Source organism: Delphinus delphis, chromosome X (genome assembly GCF_949987515.2).
Source record: "Delphinus delphis chromosome X, mDelDel1.2, whole genome shotgun sequence".
NCBI classification, from domain to species: domain Eukaryota; kingdom Metazoa; phylum Chordata; class Mammalia; order Artiodactyla; family Delphinidae; genus Delphinus; species Delphinus delphis.
This window is the reverse complement of record NC_082704.1, coordinates 87154237-87170030: the sequence shown is the minus strand read 5'-3', so window position 1 is coordinate 87170030 and position 15794 is coordinate 87154237. Positions and strand designations below refer to the sequence as shown.

The window sequence follows — 15794 nt, the reverse complement described above, 5'->3', positions numbered from 1 at the left end:
AAGTCACTAAACAAATAAGCAAACAAACAACATAAAATGAGCAACAAGAACAAAAAGGCTGGTAAGAGAGGGGCAGGAGGGAAGTGGACCTGGGTAATCAGAATCCAGAGTTAATCCAACATATTCTGTAAAATGTCCAATTTTCCCCCAAATGGTAAGATAGTTAAAAAAAAATAGAAAGAAAGAAAAGAAAAGAAAAGAAAAGAAAGAAAGAAAGGAAAAAAAAACAAACAGGAAACTGTGACCCATGCATAGGGCAAACCAGGCAATAGAAGCTGCCACTGAGGGGGCCAAGATGTTTAACTTAGTAGAAAAATACTTCAAAGCAGCTATTATAAATATGTCCAAAGACTAAAGGAAAGCATGTTTTAAAAAATTAAGGTATGATGACACGGCTCATGAAATAAAGAATATCAATAAAGAAATACACATTTTTAGGGAATTCCCTGGCAGTTCAGTGGTTAGGACTCCATGCTTCCACTGCAGGGGGCCTGGGTTCAATCCCTGGTCAGGGAACTGAGATCCCGCAAGCCATGCTGTGCAGCCAAAAAAAAAAGATACACATTTTTAAAAGAACCAAAGAGAAAAGTAGCATTGAAAAGTATAATAACTGAAATGAAAAAGTTACTAAAGGAGCTCAACAGTAGATGTGAGCTGGCAGAAGAAAGAATCAAGGAGATTGAAGATAAATCAAAAGAGATTATGCAATCTGAAGAAAAGAAAGAGGAAAGAATGAAGAAAATGAACAGTCTCAGAGACAGTTGATATCATTAAGCACACCAACATATGCATAATGGGAGTGCTGGAAAGAAAGGAGAGGGAGAAAGGGGCAGACAAAATATTTCTACGAATAATGGCTGAATTTCAAATTTTATGAAAAACTCCTAATTTTTGATGATGAAATCCAATCAAGAAAATCAGTATATATCCAAAAGAATTGAGAGCAGGGTCTCAAAGAGGTAGTGGTACACCCATGTTCATAGCAGCATTATTCACAATAGCTAAAACATGGAAGCAACCCAAGTGTCCATAGATAAATAAATAAGCAAAATGTGGTATATCCATACAATGGAATATTATTCAGCTTTAAAAAGGAGTGAAAGGGACTTCCCTGGTGGCGCAGTGGTTAAGAATCCACCTGCCATTGCAGGGGACACAGGTTCGAGCCCTGGTCTGGGAAGATCCCACATGCTGCGGAGCAACTAAGCCTGTGCACCACAACTACTGAGCCTATGCTCTAGAGCCCATGAGCCACAACTACTGAGCCCACGTGCCACAACTACTGAAGCCCACACGCCTAGAGCCCATGCTCCACAACAAGAGAAGCCACTGCAATGAGAAGCCCGTGCACCACAATGAAGAGTAGCCCCCTCTCACCACAACTAGAGAAAGCCTGCATGCAGCAACAAAGACCCAACTCAGTCAAAAATAAATAAATAAATTTATTTAAAAAAGAAAAAAGGAGTGAAGTTCTGGCATGTGCTATGACAAGGATGAACGTTGAGGACATTATGCTAAGTGAAACGTTAGTCACAAAAAGACAAATACTGTATGATTCTACTTACATGAGATACTCGAAGTATCTCATATTTTGAATACTTTGAGTAATCAAAATCATAGAGACAAAAAGTAGAATGGTGGTTTCAAGGGCCTGGGGGGGAGGCGGAAATGGGCAGTTATTTTTAATGAATAGAGACTTTCAGTTTTACAAGATGAGAAGAGTTCTGGAAATTGATGGTGGTGATGGTTGCACAACATTATGAATGTATTTAATACCACTGAAATGTACACTTTAAAATGTTTAAGATGATAAATTTTATATTCTGTGTATTTTATCACAATAAAAAAATGGGACAAAAAATCATGGGATAGAGGCTTTGCTGCAGATTTCCTAGGAAAAGGTGTATAACACAAAAATTCCATGCCTGCCCCATGTGACAAATAACTCCTTAATGCCTGAACTGGCTGTCCTGGGGGGACAACTTACTGGAGCACTTTGTGGGTAATTTTCCCACAGCTTCACCCATTTGCTTCTCACAAGACCCTGAAAAATAGAAAGGGTAGTAATTACAAGCCACACCATGATTGGTACAGCACGCTTCCATAACTGACTTGTCTGCAATGAACTAAGACCAGAGTCAAGGACAAGCAGGCCACTTCCACTCCACACAACGTGCTCGACCTACTCCCCTCTCATCACCACGGAGTACACAGAGAGGCCCTCTGAACTGATTGTCTACACCAAGGTCTGCAAACTTTTTCTATAAAGGGCCAAATAGTAAAGAGTCTAGGCTTTGTGGGCCATATGGTCTCTGTTACAACTACTCTGCCATTGTAGCAGGAAAGCAGCCATAATATGTGAAGAAATGGGAGTGGCTATGAGCCAAAAAACTTTATTTACAATTGGTGCAGCCACTATGGAAAACAGTATGGAGGCTCCTTAAAAAACTAAAAATAGAGTTACCATATGATCCAGCAATCCCACTCCTGGGCACATACAGTAAGTCCCCTACATACAAACGAGTTCCATTTGGAGAGCAAGTTTGCAAGTCCAATTTGTTCATAAGCAACAGAGTTAGCCTAGGTACCCAACTAACACAATCAGCTATATAGTACTTTACTGTAATAGGTTTATAATACTTTTCACACAAATAATACATAAAAAAAGATACAAAAAATAAAGAAAACATTTTTAATCTTATAGTACAGTACCTTGAAAAGTACCATAATACAGTACAACAGCTGACATCCAGGGGCTGGCATCGAGTGAACAGGGAAGAAGAGTTACTGACTGGAGGAGGGAGAGGAGGTGGGAGATGGTAGAGCTGAAGGATCGTCAGCAATAGGAGACGGAAAGCAAGCTGCAATTTCACTCACGCCTGACGCTGATGGCACAGGTTCTGGTTCCTTGCTGGATTCAGTTCTATCTAGCCTCTTGAAAAAAGGATCCAGTGATGTCTGGGTAGTACTGTACCAGCTACATCACCACTGCCTTTACACTTGCTTTCAGACATCCTGGGCTTGAAATAAAGATACTGTACTACTGTACTCTATACAGTACTGTACAGTAAAGTACACAAAAGCACAACCACTTGTAGAGGATGCACGCACGCTGACAGTGTACACCAGACACATGAACTAACTTACGTGACTGGACGTGCGAACAGCCATTTGCATCTCTGAAAGTTTGCAACTTTAAGGTTCGTATGTAGGGGACTTACTGTATCCGGAAAAGATGAGAACTCTAATTCAAAGAGATACATGCACCCCAATGTTCACAGCAGCACTATTTACAACAGCCAAGACACGGAAGCAACCTAAGTATCTGTCAACAGATGAATGGATAAAGAAGATGTGGTATATATATATATATATATACATATATATATTCCATTGTATATATATGTACAATGGAATATTACTCAGCCATAAAAAAGAATGAAATAATGCCATTTGCAGCAACACGGTGGACTAGAGTTTATCATACTAAGTGAAGTCAGTCAGAAAGAGAAAGACAATTATCATATGATATAACTTATATGTGTAATCTAAAATATGATGCAAATGAACTTATTTACAAAACAGAAACAGACTCACAAACATAGAAAACAAACTTATGGTTACCAAAGGGGAAAGGGGTTGGGGGAGGGATAAATTAGGAGTTTGGGATTAGCAGATACATACTACTATATATAAAATAAATAAACAATAGGTCCTACTGTATAGCACAGGGAACTATATTAAATATCCTGTAATAAACCATAATGGAAAAGAATATATATATGTGTGTGTACATATACATAACTGAATCACTTTGCTGTACACCAGAAACTAACACAACATTGTAAATCAACTATACTGCAATAAAAAATTTAAAGAAGAAAAGAAAAAAAACTTTATTTACGGAAACAGGTGGCAGACTGGATTTAGCCCAAAGACCCCAGTTTGCCTATCCTGGGTCTGCATGCTTGCCATGCAGGCAGTCCCACCAGGACCCTCACCACTAAAGAGTCAGCTCCTTGATGCAAAATCTCTTGACTGTGAAATTGTCTCAGGGTTGCCTTGGGCATAAGGAACACCTGGCTGCTCGTGGAACTAGCTGGATGCTGCTCAGGGCATCTACCATTCTCCTTGTCCCAGCCCATTTCCTCTCTCATGCTCCCTGCTCCACTTGCAAGTCAGCTCTCTTAACTCCCTGAGGGAGTTTCTGATTCTCTAGGATTTCACTTCAGTCTAGATTGTATCCCCACCCTCCTTTCCACTGTGCTTCTCTGCTCCCCCAAAGCACAAAGATCACCTGGGCAGCTAAATCCCACTGATTTGCCTCTGATCAGCCAAGATGTTCCTCTCCTAGCGCTCACCACAGCTCTTCTATCTTTGAGTAAAATGGCATGCCCCTGGAGCCTCAATTTCTTTGTTTTTTTAATGGTATGTGATACCTCAAACTTTTATTGAATAAATTTTGCATGTAACATAGTACGAATTGAAGGTGTACATTTATATATTGTAATATGTTTGCCCATGTATCTCTATTTATCACATTATATAATTACAGCACAGTATTATTTTCTATATTAATTATACTGTGCATTAGATCTCTATGGTGCATTTACTATTCTTTACAAGTCTGTACCCTTGAACACCATCACTCTTATACCCCTGCCCCCCATTCCCTGGTAACCACCATTTTACTGTTTTTTATAGGTTTCACTTGTATAGATTCCACATACAAGTGAGATCATACAGTACTTGTCTTTCTCTGTGTGACATCCTCCTTAGCTTAATGCATTCAAGGTCCACCCATGTTGTCACAAGTGGGAGGATGCTTTCGCATCCTGGAGCCTCAGTTTCTTTCAACAGCTTCCCTTTCTCTCCATGCCGGCTCTAATCAGATCACTGAATTCCATAGAAATGGTGGTCTATTATCAATTTTTCATCGAATGAGCATTTTCAAAGCCTCATTCATTCAGCCATTTCAGCAAATATTGATTAAGTCCTTGCTATGGGATGGACAAGACAAGCATAGCCCTGGCCCCTTTGAAATTAGCAGTCCAGTTTGGAAAGCAGGTCAATAGGCAATCAGAACAGAGAGGATCCTGGGGGAAAGTGTAGGAGGAGTGCCTAATTCCATTTCTTAATCTGTTTTCTCTGTGCAGAGTAGGATAAAACAATATAATCTTCACTGACCCGGGGCAAGGCATCCGGCTTCATCAGTGGGCTTTTTAACAGGAAGACAAGCACTGCTGCTTCCCACACTGGGCCTATCTTTTTGAGTGTGCAGGAGTATTCTTGAACACATGGCAGGTTTGTATTCCTTTGGGGTTTTTTGCCAGCTCTGGTTGCCGCCTAACAGCACTCACACCAGAGGTCAAGGGACCTTCCAGGTTCCCTGCATAGCCAGTCCAGTCCTTGGCTTTAGCCTTTCATAAGTGGGGGAGAAACGTGCCCAGCTCTTAGACTGTGGATCTCAGCATATTAAGGGTCTGTAGAAGCTCTCCACGAGTTATTAACTGAAGCCCATGCAAAGAAAATAGTACATTGGAAAACTTTCTGTTATGTAGGCTGGCTACCATGGTAACAACAAATTTCTCCCAGATCTGGGCGATTTTAAATGCAAAGTGGATTGAAAAATCTGTTTGAATTTACAGGATTTAAAGCTTCATGGAGGGTCACAAGGTGGTAGGTGCTACAGATTAACCACACAGATAATATTGGTATCTCCATTTGGTAAATTGCTTCTCATTGATTCTACCTTACCTGGCACATCAGGCCACCCTCTGGCCATTTCTCATAACAGAAACAAAACAAAGCAAATCCAAGCCTTTTTACATATGCAGTGAAGGCTGTTTCTCCACAGAAACATTTGCTCAGAGTCCAAGGCTCTGCCCCATGCTTGAATCCACTGTGTAGGCTCTGGCAGGGGCCCTATGTCATCAACAGGTTGATGGACCTCATAGGAAATGTGCTTGCTTGCCAATTAGGCTAGAATCCTGGTTCACCTCATGGAATGGTGGGGTGGTGGTGGTAAGCAGTGGGTCTTTTAAAAGTTATTTGTATTTTTTTAATCCCTGCCATAAGTGTATTAAGATTTTAGTGGACATAGCAGTCATAAAATATTCTTAAGACCCAATATCGTGAATCAGGGATATCTGGAAATGGAAGAAAGTATAGGGTCTTCAAGTCAGACAGAGAAAGACAAATATCATATGATATCGCTTATAGGTGGAATCTAAAAACATGATACAAATGAACTTATTTACAAAACAGAAATAGACTCACAGACATAGAAAACAAACTTATGGTTACCAAAGAGGAAAGGAGGGGGAAGGATAAATTGGAGTTTGGGATTAACATACACACACTACTGTCTATAAAGTAGATAACCAAAAAGGACCTACTGTGTAGCACAGGGAACTATACTTGGTATCTAGTAACAATCTATAAGGGAAAAGAATCTGTAAAAGAATAGATATATACATATGTACAACTGAATCACTTTGCTGTACACCTGAAACTAACACAACATTGTAAATCAATTATATTTCAATAAAAAAATTTTTAAGTATAGGGTCTTCAAATAATCATGGTCAGAATATTTGCTTAAATGCCACACACTTGTTGATGGTTATAAGTCATGGGTATCAAGTTTTGCTTCACTCTTAGAATAGTACAAAGATTTTCGAATCAGACTGCCTAGTTCAGGCCGGGGCTCTTCTGCTACTGCTTATGTGACTTTGGACAGGCTACTTGGCTTTTTTAGCTTTAGTTTCCTCATCTGAACCTACTTCATAGGGTTGTGAGGATTAGACAGGGCTAAGTACATAGCACCTGGCACATTGGCTAAGATGCAATACAGTGTACTTTGGAATGGAATGGTTAACAGAAATCCAGAGGTCTATGAGAGCAAAGAGGAGTCTCAGACACCCCTGAAAGTTCCCTTACAAGCCTTCCTGGGACCTCAGTTGTGGACAGATAGGAGAAAGCTGGGGCCAGAAAGCACCAATGGAAGAAGAAGAGAGAAAGTTGGGGACAGCATCACGGAAAAAACTCGTCACTAGACTGTGTGCATCAGGAAGGTGGAAACCAGGGCTGCTTTATGTCTGTGTCCCCTGAACAGGCTGAGTACTTGAGCACAGTAGGTGCTCAATGTCTGCGGAATTGAATAGAAATCATTGAACTGAAAGGATCTGGAAGCCTCCCAGAACTGGAGTCAATGCAAGGGGAAACAGAACAATTCTGTTGCCAGAGCATCAGACTGACGCTGGGAACATTGAGTCACAATCACGGGTGTTGTTGGGGTCATTTATGAGGTGAGTCATAAGTAATCTGTTAATAATAAAGTATGGGATGTTCTGAATGATGTGCTCTTTCACAGATTAGAGCAGATTCAAGGTTATCACTATAGCAATGATGTAGCACAATACGCTTTATCGAGTGCGTTTGCTTGTGGGGGCGTTGTACACCTGTATGTGCTGACTGCAGAATAGGTCAAAGCAAACAAGAAAAAATAAAAGCAAATGAGAGTCACTGACTCAGACTGCAGGAGAGGTGGGCCCAGTTTGATTTCCAGTGTGAACCAGAGAAAGTCAATTCCTTTCCTCCATCTTTCCCCCCAGGACCCAGGGTGGGTGATGCTGCTTTTTTTATAGGAAAACGGCAGAGAAATGACATTTAAAGGTTGATTTTAATAATATAAAAACTGAAACCATACCATTCATATTTTCTTGGCATATTAGGCATTACAAATGCTTTCGTATGAATTATCACTTGTTAGAGGATCAACTTGGCTTAAGTGAATGGCCTGTATTTGAAGGCTGACTATGACAGCAAGCAGTGTAAACATTGCAGGGATGTCTTCTAAATGAGATCTGAGAGGTGGGGTCTTTATCCATGGAACACACACCAGCTTTGTGTTAGGGATTTCATGATCCACCTCTTCCCAACGGCTCATCCCACACCCAGACATATCTCCAAATATGGGAAGGGGGGAGGGAGGAAGGAAGGAAGGGAAGGAGGGGAATGTTTATTTGTCTTGACAATCAAGCAATCTGGGGGGAAGCGGTTGTATCTTTTGGTTTTCGAACCCAGTTTGCCCTCCAGTCTCACAAGGCAGGTAAGAGGAGAAAGGCTTAGAGGCTGACCATGGAAACCTGAAATTCACAGTCAAGATCGCATCAATCTCACAAAGCCTTTTCCCTGTTCTCCCACTGAGATTCCTATGGGCCACGCTGGCCCAACCAGCCCTCAGCAGAGGTTGGTTCCAAATCCCCTGCCACCATGGGTTGCTTGTCACACCTAGATAGGGCCTATGACTTCAAACAATGACCTTTTCAACTGGCTGCTCTGCTTCGCTACTTAATTACACAGACTATGCATTTATGGGTAAAAGGAAATGTGTCTCCATATACAATCACTGAGTAAGGGAGATATGGCTGAAGCCTTGATTCCTATTTTAGTGAACGTGATTTACTCTGATACCTGCATCCCATAAGAGGAGGGTAAACCTCTTGAGGTCACTGATCATATCTCATTGCATTCTTTACAATGCCTTGGCCAGTGCTAGACACATAATAATAACAGGTATTAACTCAGAAGAGTTAGCTGTAGGAATATTGGCCTTGTTTCGTTTTATTCACTTCTTGTTGCTAAGTGTTGCTGTTATTGTTATTTTAAGGTTATTTCTCTGCCCGAATGCTATCCTTTTATGGGGATACCCAGAAATGAAACGATATCGTGGCTACCCATTAAAAATAAATAAATCAGCAAAGTAAAACCCAGGGAGGCTGTACTTCACACCGCTGTAAGGTACACTTAAAAATGGTTAAGATGCAACAGTTGTTATATTTAACCACCATGCCAGGTATTTTTGGAACCAAAATAATGTTAAAAAAAATTAAATTTGTTAAATATTAAAAAAGAGATGGTTAAGATGGTAAATTTTGTTATGTTTTTTACCTCAAAAAAAAAAAAAAAACCCAGGCAGGTTGAAGCCAGATGTCTCACTTCTTGTACGTGCTAAAGGATGGCACAGGGCACGGCACTGTTTGCAAGGGGCAGTTACACAGCCATAACCCTCGTATCCAGTAATGTATTTACAATGAATCTTTTGCAGCAATAGATCAAAGAACAGCTTTTATTGACCTATATCCACATTTGACTGTACAGCAAATTAGCACAAACACACACCCAGAGACCAGCTTCAGTTTCCTCTTACCACACTGGCTCTCTAAAGCGAAATAAATCTTCTGTCCTAAAAACAGAGTTTTGCAAAGAGGAAACTTCTGAAAAACAAGCATTTGTCACTGAGGTTAACAGGGCTCAACTTGAAAAATGACCTTTTGGCTCATGAGAAAACATAACTCTCTCCTAAACTACTATGGGTGAGAAGGGGTGGGAGGGGGGAGAAGAACAGTGGGAGTATGGAGAAAAACAGTGGGAGTATAGAGAACATGATGAATGAAGCAAACAGAAAGACACATATATGTGCGTGTGTGTAGACCCGTTCACAAAACGTCCATTATTTGCATGTTTCATTTCCAAAGGTCCAGATAATGTCAGGTAAAAGTGTAACTTATGACTCAGTCAGGGCCATGCTTTTGCTTTGATAAATCAATGTTAGCTAAGTCAATTAGGGTGGAGGTGGCCAAAAAAAAAAAACCAAGATGATAAGTGGCAGATGCATTGTTCAGCGGAAAGACAGAATAAGGTAGCTCTCACTTTGAAGAACTGAGTTCAGAGGTTTCAAAGTGCACACAGGAAATGCTCCAACAGCATAAACTGTGCCCCAAGCATCATTCCAGCAAACTTTCAGCCCTCCACATGGCTTTATCTGATCGCCCGATGCTCTATCTCCAGATCCAAGGTACCCACAAAGAAAAAACGCTTTGTGATAAAATCAAGAGCTCAGGGCTCTGATCACCTTTCTGATCAGTGAAGACTGGTAGGTGTCGAGATGAGACTGTCAGATGGTCAGAATCTGGTAGGTTCTCCTGAGTTATTGGAATCTTGATTTTTTTGTTGGTTTCTGGTTCTGAATGTACTTAGGCACACACAGTGACTGTTTTCATCACAGATATAACAAGTTGACTACCAAAAAGGAAAAGGATGTAGAGCTCCAAACCAGGCCTGTAAAACATTATAAACTCATCTCTGGCTCTCAAAAATATCTACAAGGCAATATTTTGGTGATGATGAATATACACTGAGCCTTGGGTACCCCTTGGACCAAAGGCGGAGAAAACCCAGCATTTAGGGCACCCCATTTTGCTTTTTTGAGGTGCTTTTTTTTTAAGGCACCAATTGAAGTAGTATAAATTAAATCTAGAAGACCAAATTGTGAATGCTACTATTTCCCCAACACCAAATAGTATCCACAGAACAGAGAGGTGGAATTGGATGAAAAGTCTTCATGTAAGAAAAGCAATGTTCTTTTCTCTCTGCTACTCTGTGGTTCGCCCTCATTGTGTGGGATTTGGGGCCCACGGTTAGGAGAAGAAAGTGTATACTTTGAGGATAACAGCAAAACAGCGACAAACACATTTTGTGGGAGAAGAGAATACATTAATTGTATATCAGGCTTGAGAATCAGGTACTACAAGTTAACATGGAAAGGTTTCACAGAAAATTGTTTATGTCAGAGGAGATGATGTCCAAGCTTTCAAACATCCTGGCTGTATAAATCTTCAGGGGAAATCAATGTAGTCATCACAGATAATTCACAAGAAGTAGTTTGTGATCATAACTGAATACTTCCACAAATGTTTTCTTAAGAAAAACCATAGAAAATGAAGTTAGTCATAGAATAACTGGATACTCTAATAAACATATACCCCTCAGAAATGTTCCAGATATAAGATCTTGCTGCTTTCCTTATATCTCTTTAACCTGTGAAAAACTCCTCTTCTTTACAACTTATGTGTCAGGTATTGCAAAACTCAAAATATGCACTTTTGATGAGGCCACTGATCATAAAGAGAGAAAAAAGTTGTTGGTAGCAATGCTGTGGTTTATCACGTGCTATACAGAACCAGTGTGAATTTCCCTTATTTGATTTATAGAATTAAATTGCAAACATAAAATTCAAACAACAGCCCCCATGATGATTCCTCTCTTTGCTTTTCTCTACTTGGTTTCACTGGGAGACTAGCCTACTGCCTCCCTCGGACACCTCAGGAGTCCCTGGGCCTCTGTTATTAACCCTGAAGGCATGAAATGGAGAAGTCATTTTCTTTAATTGACCATGACTTTATAGTCAGTGGTCTATAGTCACTCTGTCTAAGCAGGCCCATGTGGGAGAAAGGAAAAAATGAATTTTCCAGAATAATGGGAAAGTCTGAATCCAAGGAATTTTCCTGGACTGCTGGGACTCAGTAAGGCAACACTGCCAAGGTACAAAGCAGCATCCCTCAGGGCAGCACACTTTAAACACATGGTCATGAGGGTCTTAATAGCTGTCTTCCAGAATAAGCAACATGTTAGAGGAGCCTCTATGGAGATCTCTAATTGCTACTCAGCCAGCACAATGGTAAACCATATGTTTAATAGAAACAGGGGGAAAGAAATCCAATAACTTGTTTCCTGAGCAATCAAACAAAGTCAAACAAAGGAATACTAATGGTGGTATAGCTGAGGAAAAATTTTCTCTACCCTCTTAGACTCTGTTCTTGGGGCCTGTGAATTAAACTGACAAAAGACAGATTAACGGGAGAAAAGGCATATGTTTCTTTATCGATGCTAATATTTTTATGTGCACAGGGGCTTCACAGAAACAAAGTGAAACCCAAAGGCAGTTAGATCTTTTAACAAAGGGCAATAAATTGTGGAGAAATGATTAGACAAGGAAAAGGGGTTTGGGTTCTTAGGGGCAGTAAACTGTGGGAAGGTGACTAGGAAATGTATGGTAGATAGGGTTGTTCAGTAGAATCTGTTATACAGACTCAAGTTGCTCTCTGATACGAGTCTTGTCCTCTTCCTTGTATAGAAGAGGGGGACACCTTTACAAATGGAAGTTTATGTCACTTTTACCATGGGAAATTTATGCCCTGCTTTTAGGCAGAAAGGGGGAGTTCTTCCTTTGTCTGCTGCTTCTCAATTGCCTTCAACTCAAATCATCTTTATGCCAAAATGGCATATTTTAGGGTAGCATGTTCTAGGGTAGCATCCCCTTCATTGGTGATTATATCTATGCCTGCAAGGCAATCGATTTCATCCTTCCTTTGCAGACGGTAGACAGCAACAGAACACAGGAACCAATGAGAAACTCCCAGGAATTTGAGGCACAAAAGTGGGTTCACATCTCATTACTCCTTTCTCCATCTTCTTCTCTCCCTCAGTCTCTTTTCAGAATATAAGATGCTAAACTTTGACTTTTTCTTCATCCCGCCTCAGGATGTAGCTTTGGGGCAATAGGGGCAGCTGTGGCCTACAGGTAATGCTTGATCAAAGACCCTCTTTCTCAGGCCCTTCCTGGAACTCCTCCTCCTTGACTCCCATCCCTGCTTTTGGCTTCCCCAGGCTTCTGAGTCCTCTACTCAAATGGGGGAAGTTGGCCTCATCTACCACGGCCTCCGGATCTCTAGGCTATGCTAGGAAGTTCACTTCCTTATTCCAGTGATACAAGTATTATATTTTAAAGCCCTGTAAAACATTCTGATGCCTCTCACTGAAGGGGATCAGAATATGACACCCCAAATTATGCCACTTTGGCATAAGGATTATTTTGAACTGAAGACAATTGAGAAAAAGCAATCACAAGAAGAGTTCTCTCACAAGTTTCCCTTGTGAACATGTCCCCCTTTCCCATACCAGGAAGAGGACAAAAACACGTCACTGAGACAGAGAAGGTACCAAGATGAGTCTGCATAAGCAAACCTGTTAAATAGCCTTTGTCCACCATTAATTTCCCCCACATATTTCCTAGTCACCTTCCTACATTTTATTGCCCCTGAAAGCCCAAACCCCCTTTCCTTTACCTAGTCACAGTTTATCACCCTTTGTTAAAATGGTATATAAGCACTCAAGCTTGATAAATTTTGGGGGATTTCACTTCTTTTCTGTGAAGCCCCCATGAATGAAAAACATATTAACATCAATTTCTCCTGTGAATCTATTGTTTGTCACTTTAATTCGCAGGTCCCAGCTATAGAACAGAAGAGGAGAGAGTAAAAGTTTTTCTCCCCTAAATTACTGTCTGTCTCACTGTCTGTCTAGTTGATAAATATGTGTTGACTGGGACTTTCATGGTGGTCCAGTGGCTAAGACTTCACGCTCTCAATGCAGAGAGCCTAGGTTCAATCCCTGGTCAGGGAACTAGATCCCACATGCTGCAACTAAGAGTTCGCATGCCACAACTAAAGATCCCACATGCCACAATGAAGATCCCACATGTGGCAACGAAAATACCACATGCCACAACTAAGAACTGACGCAGCCAAATAAATAAATTAAATATTTTTAAAAAATATGTATCGACTGACAGACTGCCAGGAGAGTCTACATGTACCAGAGCCTGTGACAGGTAAGAGCTCTCAGCTCAGAGGCAGCTGTGCCATGCTCATATGACAGAGCTTGGGAGCAAGTCTTAATGATTAGCCACAAAAGGAAAGTGCAAAGGGGCACAGTTTCTCTTTAGAGAGCTCCAAGATACCATCAATCTCTGTCCCAGCCTAGGGAAATCTGGAAAAAAAAAGTGCCTCAAGCACTAAGGAATGGGGAATGCAGGGGCAAAATGGGTAATGAGTCAGAAAGGAATGTCTGCTAACCCACACTCACATACCTGCATGCCTATGTGAAGACAGCCCTGCATAAATTCTTTTACCCATACCATGTACTTCTGAGGGCATTTTTCCACGTGAGAATCTGCCCTGTGCTTTACAGAACAGTAAGTAGGTCACTTATTTGCTTTCGGATGTAACTCTGCAGAAGTGTGTTGTCACTGTGATATCTTTTTTTCTCTCATGCTTTCTCAGTATCACCAGCCTCGGCGTTCTTCGTTAGATAATAGATTGAAATTCATGCAGTGGCCCGAAAATCACTGCTCCAGAGGAAAATGGGGGAGGGGGAGGAGGTGGTCAATCAAAGCCTGGGCTAGTGGGTTTGGTGTTTTTGGTTGTTTGTCTTTAAATAAATGAGCCTAGAACAATATTTCCCCAATTCGAAAACAGATGCTTTTTAGAGTCAATTTCTTATGCAACAATATAAAAATAAGACATTAAATCCAGGAATGAGAAGTAATTCTCCAACATGGTTTTGTTTTGAATCTCTACCTCTTCACTTAGATACAGGTTTGGGGAAAGAGCTCCATCTAAAGAGCCCATATTTCCATCTGTTACTTTAGATATCAGGTCAGAGTTAGTACTTTTAGAAAGCTTGACAGATCTCTTTGATGCAACAGGGGAAAAAAAGACATACTTTCTAAGCAGTAGAATCCAAGATATCCCTGCTCTTTGTCTCCATGATGCAATGGGTCACTTTGGAGACTCTCAGCAAAATAAGCCCAAAATGGCCATCAGGATTAAGGCATCTGCTGGCCAAAACAGCTGCAGAGCAAGTGGGTTCCCCATCCCAAGTTCCCATTCTCCTTGTGATTTCTCTTGAGTGCAAGAGGTGTGACAGAGAGCAAGATGACATGGGCAAAGCAGCATCTTCGTCATCCTTCTCATCTTGCCAAGGAACAACCCAACCAGGATTCTATGCATCTTTATGTGACAAAGAAATAAAATAAGGTAGAAAATTGTGGAAGAGGGAAATCAACTTTGGCCAAAGGTTCTCAAGCCCACCTCAGTCTTTGGTTAAAAAGTACACATACGGTTTTCTGGGGGGTGGAGGGGGGAGTGCGGAGACAGGGCAGGGGTTAGAGGTAAGCAGATAGAGGGGACACTTCTCTTAAGGCAATATGTAGAAAGCAAAATTTCTTGCCCTTGTAGAGAAAATTCATACTTCAGGGGAAAACTCTTTATTGCCTAAAGCACTTGTTTCCTACAGGAGCTATTCTATAACTCTGTAAGTTGTAGAGAAAGGATAGACATGTGAATTCTGTCCTGCCTGGTTCAACTTACCTCCTTCATTGTGGGGGGCTGGGGGCGGGGAACGTTTGCCTCCATTTGTAATTCATTTCAACATTCTTTACTCCCTATAAATCTGGGCTGCTTCTTTTTTAAATCAGTTATAACACGTGCCTAGTTCCCTCAGTTATTACGAGTAAAATAAAATCTTTAACACATGTTCATTTTTATGTCTGTATAAGGATCAGGATTTTACCTTTTTTCTAAAAATTGTCTTGTAACACCCTTGTAAGACTTCTTTATTGGGTAGCAGCAGAAGGAAACGTGGTGGAGCCCTTCAGGCTGCAGGAGGCTAGCACGGGGTCATCTGATCTACAGGTAAGGGGAGCGAACTGGCTCTTCTCAGGGGACATGCCCTTTCTCCCCTCTAATCTTACAGGTTAATACCACCATCCAAAACATGAATTTAGTCACCTTTCAGGAGAAGGCATCCGTTCCATTTTCGAAGGCATTACTTCTGGCTCCTCTCTCCACTTGCAGGTTTCTCACGCTCTCGATTTGCAGATCGCTGTGTGGGAGAGCTGCAGCTTCACCCAGTGGGCAGGGCTGGGTTTCTGTTATCCGGCCTGCAACCCCCTGCGCTCTGCCAACACACAATGATCAGTGGCATTCCTGAAATTCCTGACATAGCAGAGAAGCCAGGCTTGGCCCTGCAAACGCCCTTGAACTGTGGTTCTGACCCTAATGGGGCATTTATCTTTTATTCACAGCCAGAGGTTAGGACCTATTTAT

General features: G+C 41.2%; 1 long non-coding RNA gene across 1 annotated transcript in view; it reads right to left on the bottom strand.

Annotated features, from left to right (window-relative positions):
* Window positions 1-9136: 9136 nt before the first annotated feature.
* LOC132418885 (uncharacterized) overlaps window positions 9137-15794 on the bottom strand; it is a 92934-nt gene continuing 86276 nt past the window's right edge. Inside the window, exons 4-5 of the long non-coding RNA XR_009518048.1 lie at window positions 15477-15645; window positions 9137-10764 (exon numbers count right to left, since the gene is read on the bottom strand). This is a non-coding gene — a long non-coding RNA (uncharacterized lncRNA). The remainder of the gene's footprint in view (window positions 10765-15476; window positions 15646-15794) is intronic.